Source organism: Globicephala melas, chromosome 8, assembly GCF_963455315.2.
Source record: "Globicephala melas chromosome 8, mGloMel1.2, whole genome shotgun sequence".
NCBI lineage: Eukaryota > Metazoa > Chordata > Mammalia > Artiodactyla > Delphinidae > Globicephala > Globicephala melas.
In genome coordinates this window covers 38,461,257-38,482,309 of record NC_083321.1, presented here as the reverse complement: position 1 = coordinate 38,482,309, position 21,053 = coordinate 38,461,257, and the positions used below count along the sequence as shown (strand labels likewise).

The 21,053-nt window shown below is 42.2% G+C and overlaps 1 protein-coding gene and 2 non-coding genes across 4 annotated transcripts in view; 1 reads left to right on the top strand and 2 right to left on the bottom strand.

Annotated features, from left to right (window-relative positions):
• The window catches only part of PIK3C2A (phosphatidylinositol-4-phosphate 3-kinase catalytic subunit type 2 alpha), a 104,636-nt gene extending 101,583 nt beyond the window's left edge, over positions 1-3,053 (bottom strand). Inside the window, exon 1 of one of the 2 annotated variants that reach the window (XM_030831493.2) lies at positions 2,927-3,053. The gene's annotated coding sequence lies outside the window, so the exon portion shown is untranslated. Of the gene's footprint in view, positions 1-2,916 lie in introns of both variants that reach the window. The other variant, XM_030831494.2, reaches the window with a different exon arrangement.
• An 11,404-nt stretch (positions 3,054-14,457) lies between these two features.
• Positions 14,458-14,564, bottom strand: LOC115839631 (U6 spliceosomal RNA). The gene has a single exon (XR_004034126.1). It is a non-coding gene; the product is annotated as a U6 spliceosomal RNA (small nuclear RNA).
• A 5,100-nt stretch (positions 14,565-19,664) lies between these two features.
• TRNAV-CAC (transfer RNA valine (anticodon CAC)) lies at positions 19,665-19,737 on the top strand. The gene has a single exon. It is a non-coding gene; the product is annotated as a tRNA-Val (tRNA).
• The last annotated feature ends 1,316 nt before the right edge of the window (positions 19,738-21,053 follow it).

The window sequence follows — 21,053 nt, the reverse complement described above, 5'->3', positions numbered from 1 at the left end:
TACAAAGTATATATAAAAACACAAAATAAAGATATTTCAAAATGTGACTGCACCAGACACAGGGAAAACAAAGTTTCTTCTAGTCCCAACCAAAACCCTATGAACAACCTGAAAAATCTCCTACAGCAACATCATTTTCAAGTATGACTATAATTCCAATCAAAAGAACATCATATATGACTACTATCAAAATGACTAGAAATTATAAATTACTACATTTATACATTTCTCATAGGAGTTGCTTTTCCTTTTCAAGCAGGAATCCAAGACAGAAAAGCAGAATTTTCATATGCTAGATCTGCATTGTCTAAGATGGTATGTACTAACCACAAACACCTATTGAGTGCTTGACAAGTAGCTAGTCCAAAGTAAGATATGTTTTAAGTGTAAAATGTTCACCAGATTTCAAGATTTACCAAGAAAATGTACAATATCTTACATACGTGGCTGTCATTTAATATTTCTACTGGACATCATTGATTTAGATGTAGTCCAACTCTCAAATGAAAAAAACAAGGTACCAGAGGTATTAAACAGTAGCAGGGTCTGGAAGCTGATAACCTCTATCCTGCCCTCATTAATAAAAGGAATTCACCCTTTGAGACTCAATTTGAGCATCTCTGTCCTCATGAGATGCACTCATTCCCTCTCCATCTCTCAGCCCAGGTGATCACATCCTTTTTAGTGTTTTGGATCCACAACCCTTATATGCCCTTATAACCATACTGTTATAATTTGTGTTTGTCTCCCCCAGATGGACTAGAGAACTTACTGGGGACAAGCACTATCTCATTCATTTTTCTATTACTAGAACCACTGCTGTACCAGACACCCCTATAGGCCCTCTGAAAACAAGATCTTCCATACGGTCAATTCTTAGCCTTACTCAGGTACAACTAACTAATCACATCGTGTACTGTGTGAATGAACTGCACTAAAACATTCACCTTTATCATTTACCTGTCTTAAATTATTTTTGGAATACAGCAAATACAATAAAAATGGATAATTTATATTATCAAAGAAACACAAGTTACAAAACATTAAAAAAAAAAGTGCTTCACCCTGTTGCTCTGAAAAGTTTGCTCTGATGCTCTGATAAGAACTCTGAACTCTTGGGAAATTCAATACTCTTGGTTAGGTATAAGTTCATTTATTTAATGTGCTTACTAAGTGCAAAAGCATTGGGCTAGATAAAGAAGGATTCCTGGACATGGAAACTGATGCAGCAATCTCCAATTATTTGAAAATTTTAGAACCATTTACAGAAGAGAAAAACAAAGAATCATATGCTTAACATACAACTAATTACATAAAGTTATAGTTTCTAGAATGCAAGCATGCCAACTTTTATATTCCGTGAAATAGAAGAAGTTGTGAAACCTATGGACGGAAACACTATATTGCTTGCCAAGAAAAACTGCAAGCAACACTGCATACAGAACACAAATCACAACAGAGATTTTCGTAAAAAAAAATTGTTTTAGAATCTATTAATTTAGGCAAAATTACTTCAAGCCTATGTAAAATCACTCATGAATTAGGTTTGAGTTAAGTAATTCAGTCAAAATGCTTTTCAGTACTCAAAGACTGGTAATATTCAACAAGCAGTTATCTTCGACGGTACAGACCTCAGCCAACGCACTTCGGTCTAATTTGCTACTACGAATAAGAGCATCAGCCCCAGCCCTGGCAGAGTTGCTGAGAGGTGTCTTATGTGGAAACTTAATCACAAGCCAAGGAGGCAAAGGTACAAAGTCTCTCCTGGAATCAGTGTTCCTGGAGCCCCCTGTGGCCGTTCCTCTTTTTATACTACGTCTTCACCACTCTTCTAAGAATAGCTTTCTTTTTTCTGCATCTCTTCTAATCTGTGGCTTTGCTGCTCCAGTATGTTACACAATTTTCCCAACAGAACTTTTCTGCCTGACACCCACCTGGAAAGATTTTAGGGTACCTCTCTAAGAAGTAATCTTGTTCACAGAGAAAGGCCTCCTTCCTTACACCCAATTCAACACCCACTGTTCAAAATAAAAATATAATTACAACCTGAACTTCCATCAGGCTAATATAGGGAAAGAACCACCACAGGCTCTCTCTTCCACGTTCTGTATCTCCAGACTTTATTCCTCACTTACTTTTCTCCTTCCTCATTTCCCTCCTCAATCCCTGCTCCCCCCAGAAAAAATTCCACAGCTGGAGAATCTCGTTCTTAAAGCCAAACCATTTAGTGAGGAAAATAAGCATGCGCTTTTTTCCCTTCAATTATTTATTGTTCCTCTGTCATTCAGGAAGAGTTAAGCAAATATTTTTAATCTGATCGCCCTCCCAGAAAGATGATGCACTAAATACACACTGAAATAATACTGTCTTCCCCGAAGCAAGTGGATTCGCGGCAAAAAAAAAAAAAAAAAAGGAACCGGGGTGGGGGTGGGGTTGGAGAAAAAGGATCGTTCGCCCCCAAAGCCGGAGATGGGACAAGGAGGAGAAAAGCAGCGGGGGTGGGGGGATGCGGGTCACAGCTGAGAAGTGCAGCACACACAGTCGCCAGAATCCAACAATTCGACCAGAGGGTAGGACCGGCCATCGCGGCTCCGGCCGGGTCCCGAGAACCAGGGGGTGGCTTCTCCTCCCCCCTTGGGACAAAACTAACTCCCAGGCGCGACCCCCTCCGCCCCCGACGAGAGGGTCCTGGTGGGACGCAAGCACCTTCGGAGGGGCAGCTGGCAACGGCCTGGATGGAAACAAGGCCCGGAGGAAGGTAAGTCGATTAGGTCAGCGCCGAGAGTACGGGATGGAGGGTCAGAAGCGGGCACTCGGGGGACTCGGGGCCGCGGCAAGAGACCCTCCCAAGACCCCCGGGGCCCTTCGCCGCATTTGCAGAGCAGGGTCCCAGGTTCCGGCCCCCGCCGCACCTACCGCTCCTCACCTCACGCTGCCTGAGCCTCTGCCTCCACCGCAACCCAAGCCTCCACAGCCACCACGGTCCGAGCCATTTTCCACTCGGCCGCCTCAGCTGCTGCCGAAAGCATCGGCGGAGTCTGGGGCCAGCCAAGCAGATACGTCACTTCCGGCCGGTTAAGCACCGCCTTCCGTGCCCAGGCTTCTCGTGGATTGGCTGGTGTGGACGGCCTACCTGAGGAGTGGGCGGGGCTTGGGCGCGTCGCGTGAGGCGCTAGCTGGGGGAGCGTGGGGGTGACTCCGGCTCCCCGGGAGGAGTGCCGTGCGGGTTCAGGACGTCTCTCTGTGCAGCCCCAGAACAGTGGAGGGGGTCTCCGGGGACCCCAGTCGGCCACCTCTCAGGCCCGGCGTCCAAAGTCCCCCCCCCAACCACCGAACTGTTCTATTGTTCCCGTGCCCTCTCCTGGGACTCTGCACTCGCCTGCATCCGGGCTGCAGCTCCCAGATTCGTGGTTTTGGCCCCAGGCCCGAGGAGATTAGTTTGTGATTGGAGGACTGAAGGGAACAGGCAAGATATAAAATCGTTCACTCCAACCAGCGTTTACCGAGTCCTCACAGTGGATCAGGTGCTGCGGGGTGTGTAATTAGTAGTCAGCCCATCACGTGGATCGTTTAAAGTGCTTTCACATCAGTGTCTCATCTAATCTCACAACAGCCAGGTGAAGAAGATGGCCTAATAATAACTCACAGCCAGACGGCTCTTTTCTACATTACAAAATATCTTCACATACAATCTCCATAATAACACTTTCCTCATGAGAATTGAATGAGATTATGCTTGTAAAGTTTTAGCCCTCAAATGTTAGATTAAAAAAATTACATGACCATGTTAAGCAGATAGGAAAATTAAACCCATTTACAGATGGTGAAGCTGGGGGCATGATTCAAACTCAGTTCTGACTCTAATCCATAGTATTTTTGTCCCTTAAACAGTAAGAGAAGAGCTCCTTCCAGAGGTTCCCAGTCTAATGTGATAGACTAGTATGGGCTGCAATTCTCCGACAGAAAAAAAAAAAAAGTGAGAAAGCTGTAAGAGAAGTAAAAACCCACTTCCAACAAGTAGTGGAATATAAATCCGATTTTTCTTTCGTCTTTTTTTTTTTTTGGAGGGAGGATTTGAAGTGGATGAAGCCCTCTAATCACTGTTAATAAACATGCCTATGCCTCCCAGGAAATGAGAGTGGCTGGAGTTGCTACTCTATGAAGTCTAGAAGCAACTATATGATTATTCCTTGTGTCTGTGGCTACCAGCTCTTGTTCCACCCACCCTTCCTACTCCTGGTTTTCCACCAACTCCCCTCCTCCCCCCTTGTACACACACTTCCAGGCAGGCTTTACACACTCTCGAAGAATGTCCCTTAGGAATCTGCTTAGTGCTACAGCATTGTTCTGCTTTATCTTCTGATCAAAGGAGGAATTTCTAGAATTGGCAGCTCTTTCAGGAGATTAAAAGGGGAGGGGAAAACCAATTGTCTCGGGCTCCTTTCCTATCTTCTGCCCCAGAATTGACTGTGCCTTCCTTCAGAAAAGAAGGACGGGGACTTGAGAGAACACTGTGTCTTGAGGGAAGATTATCTGTTTGACTTTTTTGTATCCTTCTTACATTTTTCTTAGGAGAAATATTTTCTCTGGTTCCCAGCAGCAGAGGGCCCTTGCTTGAGTGAGTTCCTTGTTGCAGTTCAGACTTCATTATTTTATTACTGTTTTATTATGGCTCTTGAATGGCCAATACTTCATAGGCTTTGATCAATCAGAAGGGTCCCAATAAGAAGAGGAAGAAAGGGAGCTTGATGGTTCTCTGGATTCCAAAAAAGCAGCATTCACAAACTACCAGGTGTCAAGAATCTGAAATGGTAGCTCTTGCTTAGCTTATCTCATCTCTCTGGCAATAGGCATATGAAGATGCATGTGTGAACAATAGAAACACAGACTTCTAGGAGAAAGTGCAAACTGGTGCTGCTGTCATTTGGAACCAAATAGAACATACCTGGCAGCTGTTTCTCCTCTTTCCCTTCTCCCACTGGCTTCAATATTAAGGTTTAAAGGTAGAGAAAAGAATTGAGGAGGAGGCATTATACTTTTAAGTGTTCCAATCCTAACCTCCCACAGGGAACTTCACAGCACCACAAATATTCCCAAACTTCTTCCAGTACCAAATGAGAAATGGGCAACCTTGTTTTACCACAGATAAAAATAGTAGCTGACATTTATTGAGCATTTGCTAAGGCCAGTCCTTGTTCTTAGTGCTTTACAAGTCATGGAGAGGAATTTACAAGAATCCCTCCAACAACCTCATAAAACGGTACCATTATGATATCCTCATTTTATAGCTGAGGAATTTGAGGAACAGAGAACATGAGTTATTTGCCCACAGTCACACAGCTACTAAGTACTGTAGCTGGGATCCGAAGCTGGGTGGGACTGCATGCCTCATGCTCTTTTAACTTCACACTGCCCCCAACAGGCCAAAGAGATATTAACAGCAATAAAGTAGCTACAAAAGGCCGTTAATAAGTAAACCTATTCTCTTTCCTTTCCCAAAGCTGTATCCCCACCTCAGTAGGAGAACTCTGCTGGGTCCTATATGATACAACTTAAAAGCTGTGATCTCTACCTCTCAGAAGTCATTACCTAAGGTAGATAACACTGTCATAGAGGAATGACACTCAGAAGGTTAAATGTGTAGATGATGAAAAGATTTGAAGAAGGAATAGGAAATGTTTGTCCTGTGTTTCATTTAGCAAAAAAGAAAAAGAAAAAAAAGTATTGAGCCCTTATTTTCAATATGTCAGGCACTATGGTCTGTGCTGGGGATAAAGTAGTGAACAAGACAAGGTGTCCCCTCCCTAACAGAGCTTAGAGTCCACCAGGGGAGACAAATATTAAACACCTAATTAAACAATCACTTAATCTCAATTGTGATAAGTGGTATGAAAGAAAACTATAGGGGTCTTTGATTTAGAATGGAAAGCAGAAAGGCATTCCCTGAGGAAATGACATTGAATCTAAAGGATGAGTAGAAATTGAGTGAGGAGGAGGGGAAAAACATCCCAGGCAGAGGGAACAGTGTGAGCAAAGACAGTGAGGGAGGAAGGGGAATGGTTCAGCTGAGGAAATGAAAAACCAGTGTTGCTGTTGTGCTGGGAACAAAGCGGAAGTGGCTTTATATGTGGTGATGGGGCAGGCAGACCATGCCAGGCCTGGGAGGCTGTATTAAAAATTTAGGTCTTTATCCTAAGAATGAGGAGAAGGATTTTAAGCTCTCAAATAACCCAAGTTGCATTTTAAAAAGGTTTCTTAGGGCTGGGTAGAGAATGGATCAGAGAGAGGCTAGAGGGGATTTGGGCAGCCCAGTTTGGAGGTTATTGCAAAAATCTAGGGAAGTGATGATGTTCTAGCTTGAACTTTGCATAAGACATGGTAAATATAAAGCTAACTGGGCCAGGATTCCTGTCCTTGGAGATAGTCAAGTAGGGGAAAGAGACTTAGAAACAAGTATGATACAGTGTTCTAAAAGCATTACTAGAGATATCTCTAAGTAACTTGGGAAGCTCTGGAAAAAGAGGAGGAAAGGATGAAGGTATATTAGTTATCTATTGGTGCATATCAAATTATCCCAAAGCTTAACGGTTTACAGCAACAAAAATTTGCTATCTCACAGTTTCTTTGGTCGGGAATCCAGGAATGGCTTAGGTGGGTACTTTCGCCTCAAGGCTTTTCTCATGAGGTTACAGTCAAGCTATCTGTTAAAGGAAAAAGCCAGGCTGCAAATAATCTGTGGAATGCTAGTATTTATGTTTTAAAAAAACAGAGTGTGTAAGGGCTTCCCTGGTAGCACAGTGGTTAAGAATCTGCCTGCCAATGCAGGGAACACAGGTTTGAGACCTGGTCTGGGAAGATCCCACATGCCGCAGAGCAACTAAGCCCATGTACCACGACTACTGAAGCCCACGCGCCTAGAGCACGTGCACCACAACACGAGAAGCCACCGCAATGAGAAGCCTGCGCACCACAACAAAGAGTAGCCCCTACTTGCTGCAACTAGAGAAAGCCCTCACACAGCAACGAAGACCAAATGCAGCCAAAAATAAAAATAAGTAAAATAAATTTATTAAAATAAAAAACAACCGAGTGTGTTGTAATAGCATAGGATACCTCTGGAAGGATACAAAAGAAGTTGGTAGTAGTGACTGTGTCTATAAAGAGGACCTGGGAGGCTGGGAGTCAGCAACAGAATGGAGCCTTCCTTTTAACTATATATTCCTTTTATACAGATTGGCTTTGTTACCATAAGTGTGTATTCCTTTCAACTTAGAAGAGAAAACCATGAGAGCTTAATAATTTTGGCATGAAGTATAGTTAGACAGCACTGGATGCTAATACATTTTGATTAGAAGCTGAATGATCAGAAACAAGATTGTTTAAAAAGTGTATTGGGAAGTGTTGTAAAACAGCTCAGGAAGTATGTGGAATTGTGCAGACTCAGAGGGAGTGAGGAAGGATGGGGTCCTGAGTAGTTCTCATATTATAAACCTGTTATAAGATTACGGTGGGGTGTTTAAGCTAGTTATCAGTCATTCAAGGACTTGTGTCCAGGATATTCCAGCATAGTCCTAGTATCAGATTCTGTTGGGTTCAGTAGACATTGATTGAGATCAGCCATAAGCTGGGCTGAGTGCAAGGGAAAAAACGGTGAATACAATCTTGACACTGCCCTTGGAAAGCCTCCAGTTTAGTAAACCCCAAAACAGCAGAAAAAACCACAAAAGGTACACAAATACAAAATGTCAATACAGTGTGGTAAAAGCTATGGTAAAATTGTGCACAAAGGGGCTTCCCTCGTGGCGCAGTGGTTGAGAGTCCGCCTGCCGATGCAGGGGACACGGGTTTGTGTCCCGGTCCGGGAAGATCCCACATGCCGCGGAGCGGCTGGGCCCGTCAGCCATGGCCGCTGAGCCTGCGCGTCAGGAGCCTGTGCTCCGCAACGGGAGAGGCCCCAACAGTGAGAGGCCCGCGTACCGCAAACAAAAAAAAAAAAAAAAAAAAAAAATTGTGCACAAGGTCCCAACACAGGAGCTCCCAGCCCCGCTGGAGGGGAGGGCAGGACAAGGGAGGCTTCCCAGAGGAAGTAACCCTGAAGAATGAGTAGGAGTTAGTCATGTAAAGGTGGAGAATGGTGTTTCAGGCAGAGGGAAAAGCAAGAGCACAGGTACAGAGGCCTCAAAATGGCTCAGGGTATTTGGGGATACATGGAACTTAAGTATCTCCAATATAGGCAATTGTTTAAGTAGGTGGCTGAAAGTTTTTTTAAATCTTAGACGTTTGCAAATTTGTTCACATAAATATACTGACAGATTTTTTTTTTAACCCACTGTCATATGATGGGTCCTGAGTTTTAACTGGGAAGTATGGTCGCTGTGGCTGACAGTAATCTCTCCATTTTCTAAAATCCTAACATTCAATTACTTACTCAGTTTAGTCCTTAATTACTGTCTATCTTAGAGTGCTTTCAAATTGTTTTGTAATTATAACTTCCGTTTATTGAGTTCTTACTGTTAGGCATCGTGCTCAGCATTACAGATGCTGTTTTATTTAATCCAAAGCCTAAATTTTTTGCTACTGCTATCCTCAACTTCTCCCAGATAAGATCATAAACTCCCTGAGGGCAGAAACCAAAGTTTAGACCTATGTTTTCCTTTCTCACAACTTCCCTACCCAGCCCTCCTCATTGAACCCCCTTACACACATAACTTCCCTCTCTCCCTTGATCTTACACCGCCTCCAGCTTCTGCCCGATTTTGGTGCCTCAAAAGAACTGTCTCATATTCGCCAACTCTACTTTCTCATCCCCCTGGACTTTCATCCCCCTCCACATACTGAAACATCTCCTATCAAGTCACTACTGACCCACATCTCGCCAAAGACACAGGTCAATTCTCTGTCCTCACCCTTCTGGACCACTCAGCATTTTCTGACACTAGTTATCACTCCCTCCTGGAAGCACTTTGTTCTCAAAGTTTCCATGATGCCAGGTTCATCTTGTTTTCCTTCTATCTTCCTGCTTACTTCTTAGTTTCTTATCAGCTCCTTCCCCTTTATCAGACCTCCAAAGTTAGGAGTGCCCCCAAGACGTAGTCTTCAACTCTTTTTTCTTTGTTTATACTGTCTGACTAGGTGAGCTCATCAAGTCCCGTGGTTTTAAATACCATTCCTAGGCCAATGATTCTTAAACTTATATTTCCAGCCCCTGCCTTCTCCCCTGAACTTAAAACTTGTGTAACTGTATATTTGATATCTCCATTTGGATGTTTGATAGGCAACTCAAAATTAAGATGAGCACTAAATGAGAAATTGCAACTCATTATCTCACATCTGTTCCCACTTCCTCATCCCCTCATTCCCCCAGGATTTATCCATCTCTACAATTGGCACCATCAGCCCAGTTACATAGGCCAGAAGGTCAGGAGTTATCCTTGATTCCTCTCATTTCTTCATGTCCCAATCAGTAAGTATTACTGGCTTTACCTCCAAAATATACTCTAACGCGTAAACTGACCATCTTTGCCACCTCTCTGCTGTAATCCTGGTCTAAGCCACCATCCAACCAGTCTTCCCATATCTAGTCTTGCCCCACTAAATTCATTCCCCATGAGTAAGTGGACTTTATTTATTTTCAACTCTCCTTCCCTGTCTTGGAGTGCTTTTAAATGGTATATCAGATCACCTCGCCTCTGACTAAAACTCTGTAGTAGCTTCCCATTGCACTGAAAATAAACCTTGCCTTTACTTGCAAAACCTCACAATATCTTATCCCTGTTTAACTCTCCTGAATGGCTCCGCCCTTTGCACACTATGTTCCAGCAACAGCAGCCTTCTTTTCATTCCTAAAGAGATAAGAACAGGTAAGCTCAGTCCTGCTCTAATGAATTTGCACTAGCTCTTCCCTTTGCGTGGAATGTTGTCTCCTTATTGGCTAGCTCTGTTTTGTCATTCAGATCTCTGCTTAGATGTCGCCTCTTTGGGGAGAACTTCCCTGACTACCCAATATAAAATAACCACCTAGTCCTTATGTATATAACATCACTTTATTTTAATGCTCTGTGAAGCATTGATCACCTCCTGATACTTTTAGTTCATTGTCCACACTAGAAAGTAAGCTCAGTGACAGCACGGACTTTGTGTTGTTCATCACTAAGTCCTCAGCATTTAGAGCAGTGCCTGGCACAGAGCAGGAGCGTAATAATTGTTAAATGAATGAATGAATGAATCTACTTTCATTTATTTTTAATATTTTCTCCCCTTCAGTTAAAATGACATAGCCAAGATTCACCTCTTAAAGTGCTTAGAAAGGAGCATGAATTATGAAAGACTAATATTATTTAAATGTAAGCCCTGCTTTTGTAAACCAAGGGCAGGGAGCATTTGTACTGCTACGGAAGCATTAAAAAAGATTCAGTTGGGACTTATTATATAAAACATAAAATTAAATTGGAAACTTTTCAAGGAAGAACTATGCGTGCTTTAAAAAAGGATATTAACTTTGTGCATCATAAAAGTAATATGTGTAGGCTATGACTCACAAGAGGAATGTCTAGCCTACTCTTTTCTTTCTTCCTCTCCCTTCCCTATAAATATCATAAAGAAACAGCTGTGACAGGCACTTGAAAGAGCAGCTAACATTTTCTGAGAGCTTACTATGTGCTAGACTCTAAGAGACTTAATGGATTAACTTGTTTATTCTTCACAATAACCCTATGAGGAAGGAAAAATTATAATTCCCATTTTACAGACATGAGGCACAGAGAGGTTAAGTAACTTGCCCTGGGTCACACAGTTAATAAGTGGTAGAGCAGGACAAGTTGACTCCAGTGCCCAAGCTCTTAACCACCTACCAAGCTGTCCTAGGGGATGGCATTTCAACATGTCTGAGTGTTTTTCACCCCTATAGTCCTCTTCAAGACTACAGAGGAGGGTGAGTAAGGAAAAATACATGGGGGTGTGGAGTTAATGTCAAACCCAATAACCCAAAGGTTTTTCTTTTTTGTACCATGGACCCTTTTGGCAGTCAGGTAAAGTCTATAGATTCCTTTCTCAGAACAATGTTTCTACATACAAACATTTGGAAGCCAATTATATTAAAATATAGTTCTCAGAATATTAAATCAGCATTTGCTATAGTAATATACATCCTTATTAATGTACGAAATAAGACAAAAGGGAGGACATTGGCAGATCTAGTGACTACCATAATTTCATGGTAGTGTGAGCATAAATGCTATTTCAAAATATTTTTAACTGCTATAATGTAACATAGAAATATCTATTAGTATATCTGTTGGTGACAGTCACAGGTACAGCTAATACTACTATAACTTGTTGCCTACATTAGTAATGAAGGAATTGCTATATTTCTATTAGAGATTAGTAATATATATATATATATATAATTTTTTTTCCCCCATCCAAGATCACAGGCCACTGAGTTCTGTCCACGGATATCCTGGGGATTATTTCAGCTGGGTAGGGAGGTCTGTGGGCCTCAGGTTAAAAATCCCTGTGAGCCAAACCTAGGAGCAGTTTTGGGGTAAACTGTGGTGACCCGCTGTATGGACAAGAAGTGGGTTAAGAAGAGGCCCAGGCACCTCACTGAGAATTCCTGGATTCAGTGGTGTGGACTGTTTGCCCTTTCCCATAAGCCTGTTGACTGACAATGGAAAATTAAATGAATTAAAACTTGTTCTGTGTTATCTGAGAATAATTCCTTAAATGTGTTTCTAACATTTCCTGAAACGCAGTATATTATTACACAAAGTTTAAAAATTAAAGCAAATTTGAGAAAAAACAGATACAAATGGATGGGAGTCTATTCTGGCACTTTGAGGATTTATAGCTTTGGGACAAATGAGAGGCAGCACACCGTGACGGCAAGCCTTCCTCATTCTGCCACCCCCTACTTCCCAGTAACTTCAAAAGTGGTTAGCAGACAACAAAATGGAGATCAGAGAATAATTTCAGAGCATGTATGGGACAACCCAAGGTGACCAAGAAATGTACTGAAATCCTGCAGTGATTGGGGCACAGATCAGCACAGTGCAGATAGTAACATGAATGTGACATCACTTGTTACTACAATCTGAGTAGTCAGAGGAAATTTGAGTTATATGGAACTTAATTCTACTAGGAAGATTTGTACTATTGTAATAACCATAATAGTTAACATGAATTGAATGTTTACTATGTGCTAGGCACTGTTGGACGCATTAACATGAATTAACATATTTAATTCTTAGAGCAAATTTATGAGGTAAGTGCTATTAAAATCTACATTTTACGGTTAAGGAAACTGAGGTACAGAGAGGTAGAAGCATATTCTTGACTTGATTTAAATGTTGTATTGACTGTACACTAGCTGCTGTAACAACAAACTTTGATATCTCAGTGGCTTAATGCAATATAAAGTTATTTCTCTCACACATATGCCCAATAAGAGCTTGGGTGTTGAGTGACCCAGACTGATGGAAAGGTCTATCGTGTTCGGTACACTACACCCAAAGTCACTCTGAGGTTTCTTGCACCATCCTGAAGGTGAAATACATCCAATTCAACTGGCCAGAATTCTCTTGCCTACACCTAACTGCAAGGGAGGCTGGGAAATTTAGTTGAACTGTGGGCCCAGAGGGAAACAAAACCAGTTTGGCAACCAGCTAGCCAGTCTCAGTCAAACTAACAGATCAGATAACTCTACTGGTTCAAGCAGAAAGCTTCCGCTTTTTCTTTCAAAATGTGCTCCTTAAAGAACTAAAACCATTTTTTATTTCCGGCCATGTCGCAGGGCATGTGGGATCTTAGTTCCCTGACCAGGGATGGAGCCCATGCCCCATGCAGTGGAAGCATGAGGTCTTCACCACTGGACCACCAGAGAAGCCCCCTAAAGGCACTTTTAGATGAGCTTAGTGCATGGCTTTTTTTTGTTTAAGAAGGGAAAGATAATTATTTGCCTCTATGCTGAGGATATTACCACTAAGCAGGCTCTGAATCTTTCTACATAATTATCGTCAGAAAGCATGGCTTGAAATCAACTCTTTTTATATTCAAATATTGTTTTAGGTCGCTGTCCTCCAACATTTAATTGATTTATTGACAAAAAATTTATACAGCACATGCACTATGCAGTTACCTGGAAAGTAAAAATTTTTAACTAATTTATTGAGTTCTCTTGACTAATAGAGGCTAGAATGATCTTTTTTTTTTTTTTTGTGGTATGCGGGCCTCTCACTGTTGTGGCCTCTCCCGCTGCAGAGCAGAGGCTCCAGACGCGCAGGCTCAGCGGCCATGTCTTATGGGCCCAGCCATTCCGCGGCATGTGGGATCTTCCCGGACCAGGGCACGAACCCGTGTCCCCTGCATCGGCAGGCGGACTCTCAACCACTGCGCCACCAGGGAAGCCCAGCTAGAATGATCTTGACCACATGTGTGTGGAAGTACTTTGGGGCCTGAGGCATTATCTGTCCATGCGATTATGTGGGTTAAGATCTATTTTTCGAGGAAAGTTTTAAGTCCACTTCCAAATGGCAGTAGGATAGCCTTTTTTCAAGCTATCACACTGTTAGACCCCCTTACTTCTCTAAAAGATTGTTAGTCCTATCTTCAGTGCCATTGATTTTCAAAACAATTACTAATTAGCAGCAAGATCATTTCCACTCTAGTCTCTTGCCAGAGAAATGACTTCAATTCTCTCCTACACATTATTTATCAAAAGCTCAGGTGAAAGAAGTAATATTCATTGAGGATTACCTGAAGGATAAGTAATCCATCCATTTCTCTAGACATTCTAACTGTTATCGCTGATTCACAGCTGCTAGTATAAGCTGTGTAGCTGGATTGCCTCTGGTCCCTTATAGAACTGCTTTTACTGAGCTGCACTTTGGTTTTATGCATTCAAGCTAGTTCTGAGAGATGGCCCTGGGAATCTTGCTGTTGTGTTTACTGCAGGGATATCGTTGAGGACTTTGACCAGTATGTCACAGAGTGACTCATGATGAAGGAGTATTTCTCTCAGATCTTAATACCAGGAAGCTAGGAAGCTATATTTCTCTTAAGAACTACTTCATTTTTTTTTTATTATGGGCACACTGAATTTCATAATTGTTCATATTTCCCTATTGCTCTGTTCCTGGAAGCTCAGAATCAAATATACAGCCCAGATCTAGTTACTGTTTAGAACTGTATAATATGCACTTTTGTATGTCAGTCCTAACAATTGACTTCATTTTCCTTCTCCTGTTTGTCTTTACTTTTATTTTTTTTAACATCTTTATTGAAGTATAATTGCTTTACATTGTTGTATTAGTTGCTGCTGTATAACAAAGTGAATAAGCTATACGTATACATATATCCCCATATCCCCTCCCTCTTGCGTCTCCCTCCCACCCTCCCTATCCCACCCCTCTAGGTGGACACAAAGCACCGAGCTGATCTCTCTGTGATATGCGGCTGCTTAAAAATATGGAACGCTTCACGAATTTGCGTGTCATCCTTGCGCAGGGGCCATGCTAATCTTCTCAGTATCGTTCCAAATTTAGTATATGTGCTGCCGAAGGGAGCACTGTCTTTACTTTTCACCTTCATCCTAATTTCTGAATTATTTCCTGTTATATTTCTATAAGGTGCTTCGAATCCTTTTGGGAACATATAAACTATTTACATGTTTCAGAACGTATTTGCGTGTGTATGTTTTTATATGAAGTAATGCTCAAATATTTGGAATAACAAACAAAAGATTTTGAGCTAGATATTTGCTTAAACACAAGTTTTACCTTGGAGTTCATGTTTGTTTCTTTCCTTGTACTTCACTGATTCTAACATCTGTCCTCCAATTCATGCTTTAAACCCCTCCCACCCTTACTTTTTCTCAAGCTCCTTTTTTTTTTTCAAGCTCCTTTTTGATGGCTCCTCAGAGAGGCTTTCTGACCCCCGTTCTCTCTAAAGCTGATGTTTGTCCCCTACCTACCTCACCTCATTATTCTCCCTCCCAAGCACCCTGCCTTTTTCTTCATAGCACCATCTTTTAAGTTCATTTTATTAATTCACTTGATAGTTACCTGTCTCCTCCACTAGAGAGTGAACATGTGAGGGGAAGTACTGTGTTATTTGCTTCATCTAGGTCTTAAGATGAATGAATCAACGTTTCAGCCCCAAAACTGCAGAAAATCTCTTCTCACTCTCTTATACCCTAAGGATAGTTCCCTTTTCTGAACTCCTGAATTTACTCCTGTCTGACCACAATCACCCACCACATTTAAAGGCTTTGATTCCTCTTTGTTTCATGTTTCAGGATGGATTTCCTCAATTACATTGTGAGTTTTTAATTATTTGGTTAATGGATTAGAGGAACACTGGAGGTACAGTCAGTAGTACCTAGATTTCAGCAAGGGGTTTAAATAGTCTCTTGTGATATTCATGAGGGCAATGATGACAGAAGGGCATGAAGGGGAGGTAGAAAGAGAGCTTACATTTATTGAGAACTATTTAGATTAGAGAAGAGAAGAACCAGTGAATGCAAATGACAGGGAGGTAGATTTCACTTCACTTCTTTAACAATGAGGGTAAGCCAAAAATAGAATGAGTTTCCTTGGAAGATCCTTCACTCAACAAAATGTACTGAGCACATTTCATGTGCCAGGCATGGTCCTGGTTACTGGGGATGGAGCATGAATAAGACCTGGTCCCTATTCTCATGGCACTGACAATCTAGGCAATCTAGACAATCTAGATGGGAAGAATCCATCACAGAAAATGTTCCATCAGGCCTGAAATCAGGGATTCTAGCCCTGGGCAGAAGCCAGATTCAGAGGTGGAAGAAGGAAGTGAATGTATGTTTTTTGAAGACTTAAAACTGTATATCAGACACCATTCGAAGCACCATACACAACCTCCACGTTCCCTTAAGACACACAGATCCTTGAGGGGAGGAACATTATACTGCTCTTCGGTTCCTCAGGGCCCTGAGTGTTGCTGTGCACATAGGAGACATTTGGTATTCAGTTGACAACTGATATCATTCAAGTGCTTCAATGGCAATGAGATGCTAGTAGCATTCTTGTGCCGGCACACAGACAGTAAAATAAAAATTAACAATGCCATAAAAAACAAGTTAAATTATTTGCCAGAGACCAATTTTTGCAGGTCTTGTCAAAGTTGGATATACACTCAGGACTTCCTGGCCTGCAGTCCTGGGCTTAGATTTCAAAGCCACACCTCTCCCTCCAAATACATGAGGTAACTGTAATTGTTATGTAGCCAGTCATTACGGGGATAGCTACAACTATGCCATCTGTAATAAGAGCCTTGACGAAAGCTCTCGGTACTATTTTAAATATGCTATGAGTTTTGTTTCCTCTGCCTTTACAGAAATGAATTGACTTTTTAAATTTAAGTATGGTTGATGTACAATATTATACAAGTTTCAGGTATACAACATAGTGATTCACAATTTTTAAATGTTATATACTTCATTTATAGCTATTATAAAATATTGGCTATATTCTCTGTACTCTACAATATATTCTTTTTTTTTTTCTTAAAGGAGAAGGGTCCCAAATCAGTTTTTTTAAAATAAATTTTTTATTTTTTTATTTTTTTTTGGCTGCCTTGGGTCTTCATTGCTGCGCACAGGCTTTCTCTAGTTGCGGCGAGCGGGGGCTACTCTTCACTGCGGTGCACAGGCTTCTCATTGCGGTGGCTTCTCTTGTTGCAGAGCACAGGCTCTAGGCACACGGGCTTCAGCAGTTGTGGCTCATGGGCTCTAGAGCACAGGTTCAGTAGTGTGGCGCACGGGTTTAGTTGCTCCGCAGCATGTGGGATCTTCCTGGACTAGGGCTTGAACCCGTGTTCCCTGCATTTGCAGGAGTATTCTTAACCACTGCACCACCAGGGAAGTCTACCAGGGAAGTCCCTGTACAATATACTCTTGTAGCTTATTTTTTAGGCTCTGGACATGCAGGCTCAGCGGCCATGGCTCATGGGCCTAGCTGCTCCGTGGCATGTGGGATCTTCTCGGACCGGGTCACGAACCTGTATCCCCTGCATCGGCAGGCGGACTCTCAACCACTGCGCCACCAGGGAAGCCCTGTAGCTTTTTTTAAAGTATTTATTTATTTATTTAGGCTGTGCTGGTCTTAGTTGTGGCATGTGGGGTCTTTAGTTGCAGCATGCGGGATCTTTTAGCTGCGGCATGCATGGGGGATCTAGTTCCCCGACCAGGGATCGAACCCGAGCCTCCTGTATTGGGAGCGTGGAGTCTTATGCACTGAACCACCAGGGAAATCCCTGTAGCTTATTTATTTTATACATAGTAGTTTGTATCTCTTAATCCCCTACCCCTATCTTGCCCCTCCCCCCTTCCCGCTCCTTGACAGTAATCATGTTTGTTCTCTATATCTGTGAGTCTATTTCTTTTTTGCTATATTCACTAGTTTGTTTTATTTTTTAGATTCCATATATAAGTAATATCATATAGTATTTGTCTTTGACATTTCACTAAGTATAATACTCTCCAAGTCCACCCACGTTTTACTCTAGATCCAGCAGGGGGAGCCAGGTCCATGTTAATTAAAGGCAAAAACCAAACCAAAACAACACACCTCCCCCAAAAAACACTAAAAAAACCCCCTTCTAATTTCCAAAGTATTCTATTTCCACCTTCCATTAAGTGTCCGTGAACAGCTCTTTCTTTCCTCTCTGAGAATTTAGGGCATAAAAATGAACTTAATACATGTCACAACAGAAAACTTACACTTTTTTGAATTCCCTTGAAAACGTCAGTATTCCATTTACCCATTTATTCCCACAAGCACGAATTGTTGCCTGCTCTGCCTGCTGGTCTGAGGCAGGACAAGAGGCAGTGAGAGCAGGGAAGGGTCAGACTAGAGATCTGTGATGGGGCAGCTAATAGGAGACAGCAGCCACCTTCAGGGAGGAAGAGATCGTTGAATTGTATCTTGAAGGACAGTTAAGCATTCTTCAGTCAGTCATGGTTGGAACTGGCATTCCAGACTGTGAGAATAATATGAGCAAATAACAGATGCAGTGTATTTGTAGAATTACAGATAGGAGAGGAGCAAGGTTGAGGGTAGGTAAGATAATTCTGAAAAGTAACCTAAGTAGAGTTTATTTCAACAGTGTTGGATAATAGATAACCATAATAACTAATATTTGTGTTAAATAAATATCTAATATTCAGCGAATACTTATATAGCACTTAATATATTCCAAATGCAGTTGTAAGTACTTTATAACTATTAACTAATTTAATCTTCACACAATCTGATTATTCTCCCTATTTCCAAATGAAGAAACTGAGGAAAAGTGAGGTTGAATAATTTGCCCAAGGTCACACAACCTGGGAGGGGTGGAGCTGGCATTTGAGACCTGAAAGTCTTGCTCCAGTCTCTGCCACTGATCTAAATATTTGACCCTTGGGCTTTCCTGGTGGCGCAGTGGTTAAGAATCCGCCTGCCAATGCAGGGGACACGGGTTCAAGCCCTGGTCCGGGAAGATTCCACCTGCCGCGGAGGAACTAAGCCCGTGTGCCATAACTACTGAGCCTGCGCTCTAGAGCCCGCGAGCCACAACTACTGAGCCCAAGTGCCACAACTACTGAAGCCCGCCCTCCTAGAGCCCATGCTCCACAACAAGAGAAGACACAGCAATGAGAAGCCTGCGCACCGCAACGAAGAGTGGCCCCCCTTCGCCACAACTAGAGAAAGTCCGCGCACAGCAACAAAGATCCAATGCAACCAAAAATAAAAATACTAAATAAAATTAATTTAAATAAATAAATATTTGACCCGTGTGATCTCCTTTAATTCTCACAACAACTCTCTGAAATCAGTGCTATCATTATACCCATTTTGTAGATGTGGAAAGAAACATAAAGTTAAGTAATTTGCCTGAGGTCACACAACCAGTAAGTGATGGAGAAAGGTTTAAACCCAGGCAGTCTGATACCAGAGCCCATGTTTTTGTGGTTGGTTTGTTTGCTTGTTGTTGTTGTTTAAATTTTGATTTACAGTCAAAATGATTCCAAAGGTGTAAAATAGTATACAACGAAATGTGTCTTTCCATTACTGTTACCAGAGACCTAGTTCTCTCCCTAAAAACCAATGCTATTAGCTTCTTAGGTATCCTTCTATACACAAACAAAAAATATATGTGTTATTTCCCCATATTATCACACAAACTGTGTATACAGTACATATTTTTCCACATTTATTTTTTATTTTATTTTTTATTTTTGGCTGTGTTAGGTCTTCGTTGCTGCACGTGGGCTTTCTCTAGTTGGGGTGAGCAGGGGCTACTCTTCGTTGCAGTGCATGGGCTTCTCATTGTGGTGGCTTCTCTTGTTGCTGAGCACGGGCTCTAGGCGCGTGGACTTCAGTAGTTGTGGCGCACGAGCGTAGCTGCCTCGCGGCAGGTGGGATCTTCCCAGACCAGGGCTCGAACCCATGTCCCCTGCATTGGCAGGCAGATTCTTAACCACTGCACCACCAGGAAGGCCCCACATTTGCTTCTAAAACATAATGATATACCTTCTTAATGGCTGCACAGTATTTCTGTGTATGGATGTATTGTATTTTTGTTTTACCAGTCCATAACTGTTAGTTGGTTTCCAATCTTTTGCTATTATAAGCAACGAATGGGGGACTTCCCTGGTGGTCCAGTGGCTAAGGCTCTGCACTCACAATGCAGGGGGCCCAGGTTCGATCCCTGGTCAAGGGACTAGACCCCACATGCCACAACCAAGAGTTCACATGCCACGACTAAAGATCCCGCACGCCGCAACTGAGACCTGGCACAATCAAATAAATAAATATTTTAAAATTAAGAAAAAAAAATGAATGGCAAGGAATAAAGACTTGTGTATCTGTCATTTCCCACAGGTGTGGGCCTATATGCAGGATAAATTCCTAGAATGTATTTACTGGTCAAAGATACCTGAATCTGTAATTTTTTTTTTTTAATTTGACTGTGGTAGATCTTAGTTGCAGCACTCAGGATCTTCGCTGCTGCGTGCGGGACCTTTCAGTTGCAGCACGCGGGATCTAGTTCCCTGACCAGGGATCAAACCCAGGCCTCCTGCATTGGGAGCACGGAGTCTTAACCACTGGACAACCAGGGAAGTCCCTGAATCTGTAATTTTGATTGAAGTTGTGAAATTGCTCTCTGTAGAGGCAGTACCAGTATATATGCCCTCCTACAACAGGAGTATCTGTTTCCCCATTCCTTTAGGATCACAGTGTGTTAAGTGAAAAATTGTTATCTCCATGCAGGTTTAATTTGCATTTCTCTTATAAGTGAGATTGAACATCATTCCATGTATTTAAGAATCATTTAACATTTCTTCTTCTGTGTGGACCATTTGATCATAATCGTTGTCCATTTTTCTATTGGGTTGTAGAGGAAGAGAGATATATTCCAGCTCCTGGCCAAAAACCTACATGTAATTTTTTCAGGCCCAGATGTAGGCAATTACAAAGGCTTTACTTGGCAAGTCTCACAGGTGAATACTGCCCCCACTAGAATTGCACAGGCAGTACGCTGCAGCCTCTGAAGGGAGTTTTACTCAAGGACTCAGGACCCTCTCTGACCGCCCATGGTCTTACATATCTGCATTTCTAGACCAGGAGCCTACACTTGGAGGTCTCTTTCATTAGGACTTTCCTCGGGGCCTCTGCTTAGGCTTCCTTATTGGTGGGAGAGGAGGGAGGGAGAGGCCATGAAGACACTTTCTCCCTTCTCACTCAGTACTAGTACTTTTCCACTCTGACTCAGTACTCAGTACTTTACCACTCCTAGCCCTCCTATAATCCCCCTTACCCCCCCACCCCGACCCCATATCTGTGCTGATCCACCTGACCTGCAATGTTCCATGAGGGAAAATGCAAGCAGATGGAGTCAAAACTTTCTCTGTTTTAGCCTCTTGCTTATACTATCACAGTAAGTGATGAAAGGCTTGACTCTTACTTTCATTTTAGCCTGTTGCTTTAATGGAGCACTCTGAACATCTGGCAGCTCAGCTCTCTCCCGCTCTGCTG